The following is a 20,491-nucleotide window of genomic DNA, read 5'->3' on the forward strand; positions in this document are numbered from 1 at the left end:
ACCGCAGCGCTCAGGTGGGAAGGGGGGTACAGGGGCCCAGGTTTTATGAACAGCCCCGGGCCCATAGTCCACTTAATCCGCCACTGAACCAATCGCATATATGTTTCTTGCTGGCAGAATTACTATTGAAGGAGCTTGGAAGACTCCTTAAAGCGAACCTGTCGCCTGTTTTGGCCGCTATAAGATGCGGCCAGTGCCTTTCAGGGCTTATCTACAGCATTCGACCTGCAAGATAAGAAAAAATAAGTTTTATTATATTCACCTGGGGGAAGCGGTTCGGTCCGGTGGGTGTCGCAGGTCTGGGTCTGACGCCTCCCATCTTCCTTCATGGGTGCCGTCCTCCTGCTTCCTTCATGGCTCCCCGGCATCGCACTTCTGCGCTGGCGTACTTCTCGGCAATGTTGACGGCAGACCAAAGTGCTGCAGTGCGCTGGGAAAGGTCAGAGAGGCCCAGCGCCTGCGCACTGCAGTACTTTGCGCTGCCCTCAACAGTGCAGATAAGTACGCCTGCGCAGGAGTGCAATGCCGGGGAGCGATGAAGCAACAGGAGGGCGGCATCACAATAAGATAGGAGGGGCCGGACCCGGACCTGTGACACCCATCGGAACGGACCACCCTGCAGGTGAGTATAATAAAAGTTATTTTTCTTCACTTGCAGGTCGGATCGGGGCTTATCTACAGCATTATAGAATGCTGTAGATGAGCCCTGAAAGGCGGTGGCCCCATCTTACAGCAGCCAAAAAAGGTGTCAGGATCTCTTTAAGTGAACATTAACCTGTCAGCAGGTGTTTGCTATGTAATCTGAGAACAGCATTACATAGAGCAAGAAAGTCTGATTCCTAGGATGTGTCCCTTACTGGGCTGTTTGCTGTAGTTTTCATAGAATAGAATTCCTTTTTGTCTTATATAGATGTAGCAGACTTAAAGGGAACCTGTCATGTGGTAAAACGCTGTTAACCAGCAGATATGGGGTTAATCTGAAGATTAATTGCGTTCTTAACCTTCCGAAGCATTCGGGTCTCAGTCATGGGGATAGCACTGACCGGCCCTAATACTGAGCTGCTGTCAGTCAGGGCAGGGGGCGCAGTTACAGCTGCTTCTCTCTATACACTAAGCAGTGACAGAGCCCATGCCGGCGGGTTCATTTCCTCCCGACTCCGGGGTCTACTCTATTAAGCAAATTAGGTTACTTGTGTTTTTGACTCTGTGTTATTTGTCTCGTTAGTATGTCATGTTATAAAAAACAAAGCTGCTTTGTTTCTTATATTACCTACTATTTGGCTTTGACAAAACTTTATTGATAAAGTCATGTGCAAATTACATGTGTTTTCTATGTTTTTCCACTGTTTATACCTCCAGATTATCCGCATTTAATGCAAGTCTATGGGGAAAATCTGCCCACAATAGAGTGGCAGGGGGCCCGATTCCAGTGATGTGTCACTTACTAGGCTGTATGCTGTAATTTCAAACAATGTTTTATCAGCAGGAGATTATCACCTCAGCACTTGGTCTCACATGCCAAACAGACCCGCTAATTTGTGTAACCCCACCCCCACTGCTGACTGGCAGTTTATAATGTACACAGGAAGCTGCCAATCAGTGGTGTAGGTGGGGTTATACAGGGCTCAGCATTCAGAGAACTGCTACATGTACAGCAGAGAAAACAGGTATTCTATCAAAACTATTAGATTGGTGCAGTCTAATAAGAAATACATCATTGAACTCATGCTGCTCTCGGATTACATAGCAAATACCTGCTGACAAGATTCTCTTTAAGCATTAAAAAAAACGTTAAAAAGCCTGAAGTCATTTTTCCATAGAAATAAACAGGTTGATTCCTTTTAACATTGTGTGAGCACTTTTTCGGTTTTTAGCAGTAGAAGCGTTAAAAGAAAGCCTGAACTAGATGCAGTGTGAACATGAGCATATCTGACAGTGCCTAAACTGGAGCAGATTCCATCAGGATCTGCTTTAGAGACACGACGTGCACATTTTACCACCTTATGTTTTTCAAAACCCTCTTCAGGTAAAAGAAAAAAAACTACACATATGATCAGCAAAAAGGAAATGAATAGATATCAATTTCCAAGTGTTTAAAGCCAAGTGCACACAGCCTAATAGACGGCAGGGCAGCCAGCGGTCATCATCATCGGTGGCTCTGCCGGCAGGGTCTCTCATGCTATACGGTAAGTAGAAAGACCGGGGGTTCGTCAGCGGAAGCCGCCTTGTAGTTGTAATAAGGGAATACGATCAAAACAAATATTTAAAATTGTCATTTTCAATTTTAAACCTACAACTTATAACAAAATAGTAACAACATCCCGGTGGCTTCAGTCAGGAAAAAGCTGTAAATTCTCCATTCTTTAAAGTCAACGATGGATTAAGAGAGAAACTGACCACTGATGGCACGCTTGTCTATTATGTGGTCTGTGATGAAACATGAACAGCCTCTATTGTTGGAAGATGGGATCCTGAGTTTCAGAAAACAAAATCGGCATTGATTTATGATGGACAACTACTAACAAAAAATAAAGTAGACGTTCGAACATCACATGTCTCAAAATAACAGGTTCACTAAGAAGGGTCACATAGGGGAGAGGAGGATTCTGATTTTCTACAATATATCCGCAGCAAATCTGCATACGGTACGTGAGAAACGCCAGAGAAAGAAGTGACATGGAGCCCAGGTCAATGTCAAATATCTAACATTAAGTGTATTACACTATAGATTTCCACACTCAAATTCAGCTTCATATAGCACTAAATACTTATGTCCCCCCAAAAAAAAAGCTCTGAAAGCTTGCAAATATAATTTCTCTTGTTAGCCAATAAAGGTATCACTGCTTGAATACTTTTCTCAATTTTTTGGAGGGGGGACATAAGTATTTACATCTATTTTTCTGGCTAACACGGTACCACAATATTATTTTGCATTGTACATCATTTAGCACTGAAAAAATAGTGATATCACTGACAGGCAATAGGATGTCACTGCTGCTGTATTACGTGCATGTGCCTGCTGCTATTCAATGCCAAATCACTACACTCATTCATAAGGAAACCAGGGAATGCTGTCACTTCCCAGTATCTGCTTGTCAAAATAACATGAGTATCTCAGGACCACCTGCAACCACTGAGCTGGCACTAATAAAGATCCAGTACGACAACCCTCCAGTCACATCTGACCACAGAGATCCAGCACTGCGAGCCCCTAGTCACATCTGACCACAGAGATCCAGCACTGTGAGCCCCTAGTCACATCTGACCACAGAGATCCAGTACTGCAAGCCCCTAGTCACATCTGACCACAGAGATCCAGTACTGCGAGCCCCCAGTCATATCTGACCACAGTGCTCCAGCACTGCGAGCACCCAGTCACATCTGACCACAGAGCTCCAGCACTGCGAGCACCCAGTCACATCTGACCACAGAGCTCCAGCACTGCGAGCACCCAGTCACATCTGACCATACATATCCAGTACTGCGAGCGCCCAGTCACATCTGACCACAGAGATCCAGCACTGCGAGCCCCTAGTCACATCTGACCAGAGATCCAGTACTACGAGACCCTAGTCACATCTGACCACAGAGATCCAGTACTACGAGACCCTAGTCACATCTGACCACAGAGATCCAGTACTGCGAGCGCCCAGTCATACCTGACCACAGATATCCAGTACTGCGAGCGCCCAGTCATATCTGACCACAGAGATCCAGCACTGCGAGCCCCTAGTCACATCTGACCACAGAGATCCAGTACTGCGAGCGCCCAGTCACATCTGACCACAGAGATCCAGTACTGCGAGCCTCCAGTCACATCTGACCACAGAGATCCAGTACTGCGAGCCCCTAGTCACATCTGACCACAGAGATCCAGCACTGCGAGCCCCTAGTCACATCTGACCACAGAGATCCAGTACTGCGAGCCCCTAGTCACATCTGACCACAGAGATCCAGTACTGCGAGCCCCTAGTCACATCTGACCACAGAGATCCAGTACTGAGAGCCCCTAGTCACATCTGACCACAGAGATCCAGTACTGCGAGCCCCAGTCATATCTGACCACAGAGATGCAGCACTGCGAGCACCCAGTCACATCTGACCATAGATATCCAGTACTGCGAGCCCCTAGTCACATCTGACCACAGAGATCCAGCACTGCGAGCCCCCAGTCACATCTTACCACAGAGATCCAGTACTGCAAGCCCCTAGTCACATCTGACCACAGAGATCCAGTACTGCGAGCCCCCAGTCATACCTGACCACAGTGCTCCAGCACTGCGAGCCCCCAGTCACATCTGACCACAGAGATCCAGTACTGCGAGCCCCTAGTCACATCTGACCACAGAGATCCAGCACTGGGAGCCCCTAGTCACATCTGACCACAGAGATCCAGCACTGCGAGACCCTAGTCACATCTGACCACAGAGATCCAGTACTGCGAGCCCCCAGTCACATCTGACCACAGAGATCCAGCACTGGGAGCCCCTAGTCACATCTGACCACAGAGATCCAGTACTGCGCGCACCCAGTCACATCTGACCACAGAGATCCAGCACTGGGAGCCCCTAGTCACATCTGACCACAGAGATCCAGCACTAGAAGCCTCTAGTCACATCTGACCACAGAGATCCAGCACTGGAAGCCTCTAGTCACATCTGACCACAGAGATCCCTCCCAGCACTGCGAGACCCCAGTCACATCTGACCACAGAGATCCAGCACTGGGAGCCCCTAGTCACATCTGACCACAGAGATCCAGCACTGCGAGACCCTAGTCACATCTGACCACAGAGATCCAGTACTGCGAGCCCCCAGTCACATCTGACCACAGAGATCCAGCACTGGGAGCCCCTAGTCACATCTGACCACAGAGATCCAGCACTGGGAGCCTCTAGTCACATCTGACCACAGAGATCCAGCACTGGAAGCCCCCAGTCACATGTGACAGAAGAGATCCAGCACTGGGAGCCCCTAGTCACATATGACCACAGAGATCCAGCACTGGGAGCCTCTAGTCACATCTGACCACAGAGATCCAGCACTGGGAGCCTCTAGTCACATCTGACCACAGAGATCCAGCACTGGAAGCCCCCAGTCACATCTGACCATAGATATCCAGTACTGCGAGCGCCCAGTCACATCTGACCATAGATATCCAGTACTGCGAGACCCTAGCCACATCTGACCACAGAGATCCAGCACTGTGAGCCCCCAGTCACATCTGACCACAGAGATCCAGCACTGCGAGCCCCCAGTCACATCTGACCCCAGAGATCCAGTACTGCGAGCCCCCAGTCACATCTGACCACAGAGATCCAGCACTGCGAGCCCCCAGTCACATCTTACCACAGAGATCCAGCACTGGGAGCCCCTAGTCACATCTGACCACAGAGATCCAGCACTGGGAGCCTCTAGTCACATCTGACCACAGAGATCCAGCACTGGAAGCCCCCAGTCACATCTGACAGAAGAGATCCAGCACTGGGAGCCCCTAGTCACATATGACCACAGAGATCCAGCACTGGGAGCCTCTAGTCACATCTGACCACAGAGATCCAGCACTGGGAGCCTCTAGTCACATCTGACCACAGAGATCCAGCACTGGAAGTCCCCAGTCACATCTGACCATAGATATCCAGTACTGCGAGCGCCCAGTCACATCTGACCATAGATATCCAGTACTGCGAGACCCTAGCCACATCTGACCACAGAGATCCAGCACTGTGAGCCCCCAGTCACATCTGACCACAGAGATCCAGCACTGCGAGCCCCCAGTCACATCTGACCCCAGAGATCCAGTACTGCGAGCCCCCAGTCACATCTGACCACAGAGATCCAGCACTGCGAGCCCCCAGTCACATCTTACCACAGAGATCCAGTACTGCGAGCCCCCAGTCACATCTGACCACAGAGATCCAGCACTGGGAGCCCCTAGTCACATCTGACCACAGAGATCCAGCACTGGGAGCCCCTAGTCACATCTGACCACAGAGATCCAGCACTGCGAGACCCTAGTCACATCTGACCACAGAGATCCAGTACTGCAAGCCCCCAGTCACATCTGACCACAGAGATCCAGCACTGGGAGCCCCTAGTCACATCTGACCACAGAGATCCAGTACTGCGAGCACCCAGTCACATCTGACCACAGAGATCCAGCACTGGGAGCCCCTAGTCACATCTGACCACAGAGATCCAGCACTGGAAGCCTCTAGTCACATCTGACCACAGAGATCCAGCACTGGAAGCCTCTAGTCACATCTGACCACAGAGATCCAGGACTGGGAGCCTCTAGTCACATCTGACCACAGAGATCCAGCACTGGAAGCCCCTAGTCACATCTGACCACAGAGATCCAGCACTGGGAGCCTCTAGTCACATCTGACCACAGAGATCCAGCACTGGGAGCCTCTAGTCACATCTGACCACAGAGTTCCAGCACTGGAAGCCCCTAGTCACATCTGACCACAGAGATCCAGCACTGGGAGCCTCTAGTCACATCTGACCACAGAGATCCAGCACTGGGAGCCTCTAGTCACATCTGACCACAGAGATCCAGCACTGGGAGCCCCTAGTCACATCTGACCACAGAGATCCAGCACTGGGAGCCCCCAGTCACATCTGACGACAGAGATCCAGCACTGGGAGCCCATAGTCACATCTGACCACAGAGATCCAGCACTGGGAGCCCCTAGTCAGATCTGACCACAGAGATCCAGTACTGGGAGCCCCCAGTAACATCTGACCACAGAGATCCAGCACTGCAAGCCCCTAGTCACATCTGACAACAGAGATCCAGCACTGGGAGCCTCTAGTCACATCTGACCACAGAGATCCAGCACTGGGAGCCCCTAGTCACATCTGACCACAGAGATCCAGTACTGCGAGCCCCTAGTCACATCTGACCACAGAGATCCAGCACTGGGAGCCCCCAGTCACATCTGACCACAGAGATCCAGCACTGGGAGCCCCTAGTCACATCTGACCACAGAGATCCAGCACTGGGAGCCCCTAGTCACATCTGACCACAGAGATCCAGCACTGCGAGACCCTAGTCACATCTGACCACAGAGATCCAGCACTGCGAGACCCTAGTCACATCTGACCACAGAGATCCAGTACAGCAAGCCCCTAGTCACATCTGACCACAGAGATCCAGTACTGCGAGCCCCCAGTCATATCTGACCACAGTGCTCCAGCACTGCGAGCACCCAGTCACATCTGACCACAGAGCTCCAGCACTGCGAGCACCCAGTCACATCTGACCATACATATCCAGTACTGCGAACGCCCAGTCACATCTGACCACAGAGATCCAGCACTGCGAGCCCCTAGTCACATCTGACCAGAGATCCAGTACTACGAGACCCTAGTCACATCTGACCACAGAGATCCAGTACTGCGAGCGACCAGTCATATCTGACCACAGATATCCAGTACTGCAAGCGCCCAGTCATATCTGACCACAGAGATCCAGCACTGCGAGCCCCTAGTCACATCTGACCAGAGATTCAGTACTGCGAGACCCTAGTCACATCTGACAACAGAGATTCAGTACTGCGAGCGCCCAGTCACATCTGACCACAGAAATCCAGTACTGCGAGCCTCCAGTCACATCTCACCCCAGAGATCCAGCATTGCGAGCCCTAGTCACATCTGACCGCAGAGATCCAGCACTGCGAGCCCCTAGTCACATCTGACCACAGAGATCCAGCACGGCGAGCCCCTAGTCACATCTGACCACAGAGATCCAGCACTGCGAGCCCCTAGTCACATCTGACCACAGAGATCCAGTACTACGAGACCCTAGTCACATCTGACCACAGAGATCCAGTACTGCGAGCGCCCAGTCATACCTGACCACAGATATCCAGTACTGCGAGCGCCCAGTCATATCTGACCACAGAGATCCAGCACTGCGAGCCCCTAGTCACATCTGACCACAGAGATCCAGTACTGCGAGCGCCCAGTCACATCTGACCACAGAGATCCAGTACTGCGAGCCTCCAGTCACATCTGACCACAGAGATCCAGTACTGCGAGCCCCTAGTCACATCTGACCACAGAGATCCAGCACTGCGAGCCCCTAGTCACATCTGACCACAGAGATCCAGTACTGCGAGCCCCTAGTCACATCTGACCACAGAGATCCAGTACTGCGAGCCCCTAGTCACATCTGACCACAGAGATCCAGTACTGCGAGCCCCTAGTCACATCTGACCACAGAGATCCAGTACTGCAAGCCCCTAGTCACATCTGACCACAGAGATCCAGTACTGCGAGCCCCCAGTCATATCTGACCACAGTGCTCCAGCACTGCGAGCCCCCAGTCACATCTGACCACAGAGATCCAGTACTGCGAGCCCCTAGTCACATCTGACCACAGAGATCCAGCACTGGGAGCCCCTAGTCACATCTGACCACAGAGATCCAGCACTGCGAGACCCTAGTCACATCTGACCACAGAGATCCAGTACTGCGAGCCCCCAGTCACATCTGACCACAGAGATCCAGCACTGGGAGCCCCTAGTCACATCTGACCACAGAGATCCAGTACTGCGAGCACCCAGTCACATCTGACCACAGAGATCCAGCACTGGGAGCCCCTAGTCACATCTGACCACAGAGATCCAGCACTGGAAGCCTCTAGTCACATCTGACCACAGAGATCCAGCACTGGAAGCCTCTAGTCACATCTGACCACAGAGATCCCTCCCAGCACTGCGAGACCCCAGTCACATCTGACCACAGAGATCCAGCACTGCGAGACCCTAGTCACATCTGACCACAGAGATCCAGTACTGCTAGCCCCCAGTCACATCTGACCACAGAGATCCAGAACTGGGAGCCCCTAGTCACATCTGACCACAGAGATCCAGCACTGGGAGCCTCTAGTCACATCTGACCACAGAGATCCAGCACTGGAAGCCCCCAGTCACATCTGACCGCAGAGATCCAGCACTGGGAGCCCCTAGTCACATCTGACCACAGAGATCCAGCACTGGGAGCCTCTAGTCACATCTGACCACAGAGATCCAGCACTGGGAGCCTCTAGTCACATCTGACCACAGAGATCCAGCACTGGAAGCCCCCAGTCACATCTGACCATAGATATCCAGTACTGCGAGCGCCCAGTCACATCTGACCATAGATATCCAGTACTGCGAGACCCTAGCCACATCTGACCACAGAGATCCAGCACTGTGAGCCCCCAGTCACATCTGACCACAGAGATCCCAGCACTGTGAGCCCCCAGTCACAGCTGACCCCAGAGATCCAGTACTGCGAGCCCCCAGTCACATCTGACCACAGAGATCCAGCACTGCGAGCCCCCAGTCACATCTTACCACAGAGATCCAGTACTGCGAGCCCCCAGTCACATCTGACCACAGAGATCCAGCACTGGGAGCCCCTAGTCACATCTGACCACAGAGATCCAGCACTGGGAGCCCCTAGTCACATCTGACCACAGAGATCCAGCACTGCAAGACCCTAGTCACATCTGACCACAGAGATCCAGTACTGCAAGCCCCCAGTCACATCTGACCACAGAGATCCAGCACTGGGAGCCCCTAGTCACATCTGACCACAGAGATCCAGTACTGCGAGCACCCAGTCACATCTGACCACAGAGATCCAGCACTGGGAGCCCCTAGTCACATCTGACCACAGAGATCCAGCACTGGAAGCCTCTAGTCACATCTGACCACAGAGATCCCTCCCAGCACTGCGAGACCCCAGTCACATCTGACCGCAGAGATCCAGCACTGGGAGCCCCTAGTCACATCTGACCACAGAGATCCAGCACTGGGAGCCTCTAGTCACATCTGACCACAGAGATCCAGCACTGGGAGCCTCTAGTCACATCTGACCACAGAGATCCAGCACTGGAAGCCCCTAGTCACATCTGACCACAGAGATCCAGCACTGAGAGCCTCTAGTCACATCTGACCACAGAGATCCAGCACTGGAAGCCCCTAGTCACATCTGACCACAGAGATCCAGCACTGGGAGCCTCTAGTCACATCTGACCACAGAGATCCAGTACTGCGAGCCCCCAGTCACATCTGACCACAGAGATCCAGCACTGGGAGCCCCTAGTCACATCTGACCACAGAGATCCAGCACTGGGAGCCTCTAGTCACATCTGACCACAGAGATCCAGCACTGGAAGCCCCCAGTCACATCTGACCGCAGAGATCCAGCACTGGGAGCCCCTAGTCACATCTGACCACAGAGATCCAGCACTGGGAGCCTCTAGTCACATCTGACCACAGAGATCCAGCACTGGGAGCCTCTAGTCACATCTGACCACAGAGATCCAGCACTGGAAGCCCCCAGTCACATCTGACCATAGATATCCAGTACTGCGAGCGCCCAGTCACATCTGACCATAGATATCCAGTACTGCGAGACCCTAGCCACATCTGACCACAGAGATCCAGCACTGTGAGCCACCAGTCACATCTGACCACAGAGATCCCAGCACTGCGAGCCCCCAGTCACATCTGACCCCAGAGATCCAGTACTGCGAGCCCCCAGTCACATCTGACCACAGAGATCCAGCACTGCGAGCCCCCAGTCACATCTTACCACAGAGATCCAGTACTGCGAGCCCCCAGTCACATCTGACCACAGAGATCCAGCACTGGGAGCCCCTAGTCACATCTGACCACAGAGATCCAGCAATGGGAGCCCCTAGTCACATCTGACCACAGAGATCCAGCACTGCAAGACCCTAGTCACATCTGACCACAGAGATCCAGTACTGCAAGCCCCCAGTCACATCTGACCACAGAGATCCAGCACTGGGAGCCCCTAGTCACATCTGACCACAGAGATCCAGTACTGCGAGCACCCAGTCACATCTGACCACAGAGATCCAGCACTGGGAGCCCCTAGTCACATCTGACCACAGAGATCCAGCACTGGAAGCCTCTAGTCACATCTGACCACAGAGATCCAGCACTGGAAGCCTCTAGTCACATCTGACCACAGAGATCCCTCCCAGCACTGCGAGACCCCAGTCACATCTGACCGCAGAGATCCAGCACTGGGAGCCCCTAGTCACATCTGACCACAGAGATCCAGCACTGGGAGCCTCTAGTCACATCTGACCACAGAGATCCAGCACTGGGAGCCTCTAGTCACATCTGACCACAGAGATCCAGCACTGGAAGCCCCTAGTCACATCTGACCACAGAGATCCAGCACTGGGAGCCTCTAGTCACATCTGACCACAGAGATCCAGCACTGGAAGCCCCTAGTCACATCTGACCACAGAGATCCAGCACTGGGAGCCTCTAGTCACATCTGACCACAGAGATCGAGCACTGGGAGCCTCTAGTCACATCTGACCACAGAGATCCAGCACTGGGAGCCCCTAGTCACATCTGACCACAGAGATCCAGTACTGCGAGCCCCTAGTCACATCTGACCACAGAGATCCAGCACTGGGAGCCCCTAGTCACATCTGACCACAGAGATCCAGCACTGCGAGACCCTAGTCACATCTGACCACAGAGATCCAGTACTGCGAGCCCCCAGTCACATCTGACCACAGAGATCCAGCACTGGGAGCCCCTAGTCACATCTGACCACAGAGATCCAGTACTGCGAGCACCCAGTCACATCTGACCACAGAGATCCAGCACTGGGAGCCCCTAGTCACATCTGACCACAGAGATCCAGCACTGGAAGCCTCTAGTCACATCTGACCACAGAGATCCAGCACTGGAAGCCTCTAGTCACATCTGACCACAGAGATCCCTCCCAGCACTGCGAGACCCCAGTCACATCTGACCACAGAGATCCAGCACTGCGAGACCCTAGTCACATCTGACCACAGAGATCCAGTACTGCGAGCCCCCAGTCACATCTGACCACAGAGATCCAGCACTGGGAGCCCCTAGTCACATCTGACCACAGAGATCCAGCACTGGGAGCCTCTAGTCACATCTGACCACAGAGATCCAGCACTGGAAGCCCCCAGTCACATCTGACCGCAGAGATCCAGCACTGGGAGCCCCTAGTCACATCTGACCACAGAGATCCAGCACTGGGAGCCTCTAGTCACATCTGACCACAGAGATCCAGCACTGGGAGCCTCTAGTCACATCTGACCACAGAGATCCAGCACTGGAAGCCCCCAGTCACATCTGACCATAGATATCCAGTACTGCGAGCGCCCAGTCACATCTGACCATAGATATCCAGTACTGCGAGACCCTAGCCACATCTGACCACAGAGATCCAGCACTGTGAGCCCCCAGTCACATCTGACCACAGAGATCCCAGCACTGTGAGCCCCCAGTCACATCTGACCCCAGAGATCCAGTACTGCGAGCCCCCAGTCACATCTGACCACAGAGATCCAGCACTGCGAGCCCCCAGTCACATCTTACCACAGAGATCCAGTACTGCGAGCCCCCAGTCACATCTGACCACAGAGATCCAGTACTGGGAGCCCCCAGTCACATCTGACCACAGAGATCCAGCACTGCGAGCCCCCAGTCACATCTTACCACAGAGATCCAGTACTGCGAGCTCCCAGTCACATCTGACCACAGAGATCCAGCACTGGGAGCCCCTAGTCACATCTGACCACAGAGATCCAGCACTGGGAGCCCCTAGTCACATCTGACCACAGAGATCCAGCACTGGGAGCCCCTAGTCACATCTGACCACAGAGATCCAGCACTGCAAGACCCTAGTCACATCTGACCACAGAGATCCAGTACTGCAAGCCCCCAGTCACATCTGACCACAGAGATCCAGCACTGGGAGCCCCTAGTCACATCTGACCACAGAGATCCAGTACTGCGAGCACCCAGTCACATCTGACCACAGAGATCCAGCACTGGGAGCCCCTAGTCACATCTGACCACAGAGATCCAGCACTGGAAGCCTCTAGTCACATCTGACCACAGAGATCCAGCACTGGAAGCCTCTAGTCACATCTGACCACAGAGATCCCTCCCAGCACTGCGAGACCACAGTCACATCTGACCGCAGAGATCCAGCACTGGGAGCCCCTAGTCACATCTGACCACAGAGATCCAGCACTGGGAGCCTCTAGTCACATCTGACCACAGAGATCCAGCACTGGGAGCCTCTAGTCACATCTGACCACAGAGATCCAGCACTGGAAGCCCCTAGTCACATCTGACCACAGAGATCCAGCACTGGGAGCCTCTAGTCACATCTGACCACAGAGATCCAGCACTGGAAGCCCCTAGTCACATCTGACCACAGAGATCCAGCACTGGAAGCCTCTAGTCACATCTGACCACAGAGATCCAGTACTGCGAGCCCCCAGTCACATCTGACCACAGAGATCCAGCACTGGGAGCCCCTAGTCACATCTGACCACAGAGATCCAGCACTGGGAGCCTCTAGTCACATCTGACCACAGAGATCCAGCACTGGAAGCCCCCAGTCACATCTGACCGCAGAGATCCAGCACTGGGAGCCCCTAGTCACATCTGACCACAGAGATCCAGCACTGGGAGCCTCTAGTCACATCTGACCACAGAGATCCAGCACTGGGAGCCTCTAGTCACATCTGACCACAGAGATCCAGCACTGGAAGCCCCCAGTCACATCTGACCATAGATATCCAGTACTGCGAGCGCCCAGTCACATCTGACCATAGATATCCAGTACTGCGAGACCCTAGCCACATCTGACCACAGAGATCCAGCACTGTGAGCCCCCAGTCACATCTGACCACAGAGATCCCAGCACTGCGAGCCCCCAGTCACATCTGACCCCAGAGATCCAGTACTGCGAGCCCCCAGTCACATCTGACCACAGAGATCCAGCACTGCGAGCCCCCAGTCACATCTTACCACAGAGATCCAGTACTGCGAGCCCCCAGTCACATCTGACCACAGAGATCCAGCACTGGGAGCCCCTAGTCACATCTGACCACAGAGATCCAGCAATGGGAGCCCCTAGTCACATCTGACCACAGAGATCCAGCACTGCAAGACCCTAGTCACATCTGACCACAGAGATCCAGTACTGCAAGCCCCCAGTCACATCTGACCACAGAGATCCAGCACTGGGAGCCCCTAGTCACATCTGACCACAGAGATCCAGTACTGCGAGCACCCAGTCACATCTGACCACAGAGATCCAGCACTGGGAGCCCCTAGTCACATCTGACCACAGAGATCCAGCACTGGAAGCCTCTAGTCACATCTGACCACAGAGATCCAGCACTGGAAGCCTCTAGTCACATCTGACCACAGAGATCCCTCCCAGCACTGCGAGACCCCAGTCACATCTGACCGCAGAGATCCAGCACTGGGAGCCCCTAGTCACATCTGACCACAGAGATCCAGCACTGGGAGCCTCTAGTCACATCTGACCACAGAGATCCAGCACTGGGAGCCTCTAGTCACATCTGACCACAGAGATCCAGCACTGGAAGCCCCTAGTCACATCTGACCACAGAGATCCAGCACTGGGAGCCTCTAGTCACATCTGACCACAGAGATCCAGCACTGGAAGCCCCTAGTCACATCTGACCACAGAGATCCAGCACTGGGAGCCTCTAGTCACATCTGACCACAGAGATCCAGCACTGGGAGCCTCTAGTCACATCTGACCACAGAGATCCAGCACTGGGAGCCCCTAGTCACATCTGACCACAGAGATCCAGTACTGCGAGCCCCTAGTCACATCTGACCACAGAGATCCAGCACTGGGAGCCCCCAGTCACATCTGACGACAGAGATCCAGCACTGGGAGCCCCTAGTCACATCTGACCACAGAGATTCAGCACTGGGAGCCCCTAGTCACATCTGACCACGGAGATCCAGTACTGGGAGCCCCCAGTCACATCTGACCACAGAGATCCAGCACTGCAAGCCCCTAGTCACATCTGACAACAGAGATCCAGCACTGGGAGCCTCTAGTCACATCTGACCACAGAGATCCAGCACTGGGAGCCTCTAGTCACATCTGACCACAGAGATCCAGCACTGGGAGCCCCTAGTCACATCTGACCACAGAGATCCAGTACTGCGAGCCCCTAGTCACATCTGACCACAGAGATCCAGTACTGCGAGCCCCTAGTCACATCTGACCACAGAGATCCAGCACTGGGAGCCCCCAGTCACATCTGACCACAGAGATCCAGCACTGGGAGCCCCTAGTCACATCTGACCACAGAGATCCAGCACTGGGAGCCCTTAGTCACATCTGACCACAGAGATCCAGCACTGCGAGACCCTAGTCACATCTGACCACAGAGATCCAGCACTGCGAGACCCTAGTCACATCTGACCACAGAGATCCAGCACTGCGAGACCCTAGTCACATCTGACCACAGAGATCCAGTACTGCAAGCCCCTAGTCACATCTGACCACAGAGATCCAGTACTGCGAGCCCCCAGTCATATCTGACCACAGTGCTCCAGCACTGCGAGCACCCAGTCACATCTGACCACAGAGCTCCAGCACTGCGAGCACCCAGTCACATCTGACCATACATATCCAGTACTGCGAGCGCCCAGTCACATCTGACCACAGAGATCCAGCACTGCGAGCCCCTAGTCACATCTGACCAGAGATCCAGTACTACGAGACCCTAGTCACATCTGACAACAGAGATCCAGCACTGGGAGCCCCTAGTCACATCTGACAACAGAGATCCAGCACTGGGAGCCTCTAGTCACATCTGACCACAGAGATCCAGCACTGGGAGCCTCTAGTCACATCTGACCACAGAGATCCAGCACTGGGAGCCCCTAGTCACATCTGACCACAGAGATCCAGTACTGAGAGCCCCTAGTCACATCTGGCCACAGAGATCCAGCACTGGGAGCCCCCAGTCACATCTGACCACAGAGATCCAGCACTGGGAGCCCCTAGTCACATCTGACAACAGAGATCCAGCACTGGGAGCCTCTAGTCACATCTGACCACAGAGATCCAGCACTGGGAGCCTCTAGTCACATCTGACCACAGAGATCCAGCACTGGGAGCCCCTAGTCACATCTGACCACAGAGATCCAGTACTGCGAGCCCTAGTCACATCTGACCACAGAGATCCAGCACTGGGAGCCCCCAGTCACATCTGACCACAGAGATCCAGCACTGGGAGCCCCTAGTCACATCTGACCACAGAGATCCAGCACTGGGAGCCCCTAGTCACATCTGACCACAGAGATCCAGCACTGCGAGACCCTAGTCACATCTGACCACAGAGATCCAGTACTGCGAGCCCCCAGTCACATCTGACCACAGAGATCCAGCACTGGGAGCCCCTAGTCACATCTGACCACAGAGATCCAGTACTGCGAGCACCCAGTCACATCTGACCACAGAGATCCAGCACTGGGAGCCCCTAGTCACATCTGACCACAGAGATCCAGCACTGGGAGCCCCTAGTCACATCTGACCACAGAGATCCAGCACTGGAAGCCTCTAGTCACATCTGACCACAGAGATCCAGCACTGGAAGCCTCTAGTCACATCTGACCACAGAGATCCCTCCCAGCACTGCGAGACCCCAGTCACATCTGACCGCAGAGATCCAGCACTGGGAGCCTCTAGTCACATCTGACCACAGAGATCCAGCACTGGAAGCCCCTAGTCACATCTGACCACAGAGATCCAGTACTGCGAGCACCCAGTCACATCTGACCACAGAGATCCAGCACTGCGAGCACCCAGTCACATCTGACCATACATATCCAGTACTGCGAGCGCCCAGTCACATCTGACCACAGAGATCCAGCACTGCGAGCCCCTAGTCACATCTGACCAGAGATCCAGTACTACGAGACCCTAGTCACATCTGACAACAGAGATCCAGCACTGGGAGCCCCTAGTCACATCTGACAACAGAGATCCAGCACTGGGAGCCTCTAGTCACATCTGACCACAGATATCCAGCACTGGGAGCCTCTAGTCACATCTGACCACAGAGATCCAGCACTGGGAGCCCCTAGTCACATCTGACCACAGAGATCCAGTACTGAGAGCCCCTAGTCACATCTGGCCACAGAGATCCAGCACTGGGAGCCCCCAGTCACATCTGACCACAGAGATCCAGCACTGGGCGCCCCTAGTCACATCTGACAACAGAGATCCAGCACTGGGAGCCTCTAGTCACATCTGACCACAGAGATCCAGCACTGGGAGCCTCTAGTCACATCTGACCACAGAGATCCAGCACTGGGAGCCCCTAGTCACATCTGACCACAGAGATCCAGTACTGCGAGCCCTAGTCACATCTGACCACAGAGATCCAGCACTGGGAGCCCCCAGTCACATCTGACCACAGAGATCCAGCACTGGGAGCCCCTAGTCACATCTGACCACAGAGATCCAGCACTGGGAGCCCCTAGTCACATCTGACCACAGAGATCCAGCACTGCGAGACCCTAGTCACATCTGACCACAGAGATCCAGTACTGCGAGCCCCCAGTCACATCTGACCACAGAGATCCAGCACTGGGAGCCCCTAGTCACATCTGACCACAGAGATCCAGTACTGCGAGCACCCAGTCACATCTGACCACAGAGATCCAGCACTGGGAGCCCCTAGTCACATCTGACCACAGAGATCCAGCACTGGGAGCCCCTAGTCACATCTGACCACAGAGATCCAGCACTGGAAGCCTTTAGTCACATCTGACCACAGAGATCCAGCACTGGAAGCCTCTAGTCACATCTGACCACAGAGATCCCTCCCAGCACTGCGAGACCCCAGTCACATCTGACCGCAGAGATCCAGCACTGGGAGCCTCTAGTCACATCTGACCACAGAGATCCAGCACTGGAAGCCCCTAGTCACATCTGACCACAGAGATCCAGTACTGCGAGCACCCAGTCACATCTGACCACAGAGATCCAGCACTGGGAGCCCCTAGTCACATCTGACCACAGAGATCCAGCACTGGAAGCCTCTAGTCACATCTGACCACAGAGATCCAGCACTGGAAGCCTCTAGTCACATCTGACCACAGAGATCCCTCCCAGCACTGCGAGACCCCAGTCACATCTGACCGCAGAGATCCAGCACTGGGAGCCCCTAGTCACATCTGACCACAGAGATCCAGCACTGGGAGCCTCTAGTCACATCTGACCACAGAGATCCAGCACTGGGAGCCTCTAGTCACATCTGACCACAGAGATCCAGCACTGGGAGCCCCTAGTCACATCTGACCACAGAGATCCAGCACTGGAAGCCCCTAGTCACATCTGACCACAGAGATCCAGCACTGGGAGCCCCCAGTCACATCTGACCACAGAGATCCAGCACTGGGAGCCCCTAGTCACATCTGACCACAGAGATCCAGTACTGCGAGCCCCTAGTCACATCTGACCACAGAGATTCAGCACTGGGAGCCCCTAGTCACATCTGACCACAGAGATCCAGTACTGGGAGCCCCTAGTCACATCTGACCACAGAGATCGGGCCTAAAGAATCAGACATTGGGGGTAACTTCTTATCTAATAGAACATGTATGTGTGTGATTTACGAGAGACATGTGAACGAGGACCAATAATTACTCGGCCACAGCCCGGACCAGTTGCCTGACGGGTTCTTCAGATGTGGAAACGCTCGGTCTCTGCGGTCAGTCATTCTCCCATGATGCGCAGAATCTGAACAACGTCTCTGCAGGTTTCCGTGTAGGGATCAGGGAGACTGCAGAGGATTCCCATCAGCTGGGAGAGCCCTGACTGTAGGGGCTAGAGAGAGCACCCTCAGTACTTATGGGGGGCCCAGTGCTGACATCTGACAGATCGCTGTCATCACCCCCAACAGCAGGCATGGATGGAGTTCCTGTTTACTAGGCAGCATCAGTGATGTTCAGCTCCACCTGCCGAATATGGAGACGCTGTCACCGTGTGCCCGCATGTCAGTGTGTGGGAGGACATGCAGTGTATGTCACTGTTCACACAGCACTCCCCTTCCAGCCAGAGCGCACAGCACAGACGCCACAATCTCACCTGCAGTCAGATCCGCGTCTCCTGCCGCAACACAGCAACCAATGAATGAAAACGCAGGAGGCCAACTGCAGCGTGTGAGCGCAGGGTCATCCCATTCACTCCGAGCCTGCCCCTCCGCCTGTGGAGTGGTGTGATCCGGGTTACCTCAGAGCGTTCACCTCACAGCCCCGCCCCCAGAGCCGGCGCGCTCCCAGCCGCGGCTCGCATGATGGCGACCAATAGGAAGCTGAGGGGGCGGTGCCTTGGAGCATGGTCCGAGTGCAGGAGCGAGTGTCTGTCAGTGAGGGAGGTGCAGCAGTGAGGTGTGAGTGGGTGCATGGAGCGGCGCTGCACTCTGCCGCTGCTTGCCTGGCTGGCAGACAGGTCACTGGAGGTCGTGTCTGTGGGGTCACATTTCCTGCGCTGGGAGCAAGTCACGTGACTGCACCTCCCGACCCGACGTCACAGCTCAGCAGGCTATACAGTCACCACAAGAGCCTGCCTGTACGTGTGTGGTCACCCTGCGGCAGGGTCCAGCATTCCACCTGGAGGGTCTGGACCTGGCCTAAAACTGTCAGGCTATGTGCACACGTTGCGGATTCTCGCAGCGTTTTTGGCCCTGCGGAAACGCAGCAGTTCTGCAGACATGGTACAGTACCATGTTAGGCTATGGCATTTCAAATCCGCTGTGCCCACTCTGCGTTTTTTTCTGCGCGGTTTACAAACCACAGCATGTCAATTGGGCGAATTCCGCAGCGCTTTCACACCTTTAACATAGTAGAGGTGTGAAACCGCAGGCTAATCCGCAGGAAAACCGCAGGTCACTTTACCTGCGGATCCACGTGGAAAAACCCGCAGGTGAAACCGCAGCGGTTAGGGTGAGTGCACACGTTGCGGATTCTGCTGCGGATTAGCCTGCGGTTTGACACCTGATTATGGAGTAGGTGACAAACCGCTGCGGAATCCGCACAAAGAATTGACATGCTGCAGATTAGTAACCACAGCATGTGCACAGCAGTTTTTGTTTCTCATAAATTTTAATGGTACTGTACACCTCAGCAAAAACTGCTGCGGATCCGCAGCGTGTGCACACACCCTTAGGGTGGGACTGTCAGAGTGGGGGAGGGGGGAAGCGGTAACAAACCTCGCAGCCCACAGTTACTGCTGGGTTGTAAGGCGACATGTGCTAGGTTTAGCCAATATGGGTCAGTGACCACCCTGTGCTGGCCCGATGCCACTGCTCACCAACATAGAAACTATAGGAGGTGAAAATGGACAGGGCATCCACAGAGCCTGCCGGGTGCCGTACTCACTGGGGCGCTTTAGCCACAGAGCCTGCCGGGTGCCATATCTACTGGGGTGCTTTAGCCACAAAGCCCATCAGGTGCCGTACTCACTGGGGCGCTTTTACACTGCGTTCTTCCCCACGTTCCATGTAAAAGGAAACGGAGGTCACCATGGAAAATAACTCCGGGATCACCTACAGCATGAAAAGGACAATGTATGAAGAATAGAGCGTGCTATAGAAAGGGCGGATC

At 54.0% G+C, this 20,491-nt stretch overlaps 1 protein-coding gene across 2 annotated transcripts in view; it reads right to left on the minus strand.

The window, feature by feature from the left end:
* The window catches only part of ACACA (acetyl-CoA carboxylase alpha), a 624,740-nt gene extending 605,446 nt beyond the window's left edge, over positions 1 to 19,294 (minus strand). For both annotated transcript variants that reach the window (XM_073542564.1, XM_073542565.1), the window contains exon 1: positions 18,975 to 19,294. The gene's annotated coding sequence lies outside the window, so the exon portion shown is untranslated. The remainder of the gene's footprint in view (positions 1 to 18,974) is intronic.
* Positions 19,295 to 20,491: the final 1,197 nt, after the last annotated feature.

This window comes from Dendrobates tinctorius, unplaced genomic scaffold, assembly GCF_039654945.1.
Source record: "Dendrobates tinctorius isolate UK_male_01 unplaced genomic scaffold, ASM3965494v1 ptg000127l, whole genome shotgun sequence".
NCBI classification, from domain to species: domain Eukaryota; kingdom Metazoa; phylum Chordata; class Amphibia; order Anura; family Dendrobatidae; genus Dendrobates; species Dendrobates tinctorius.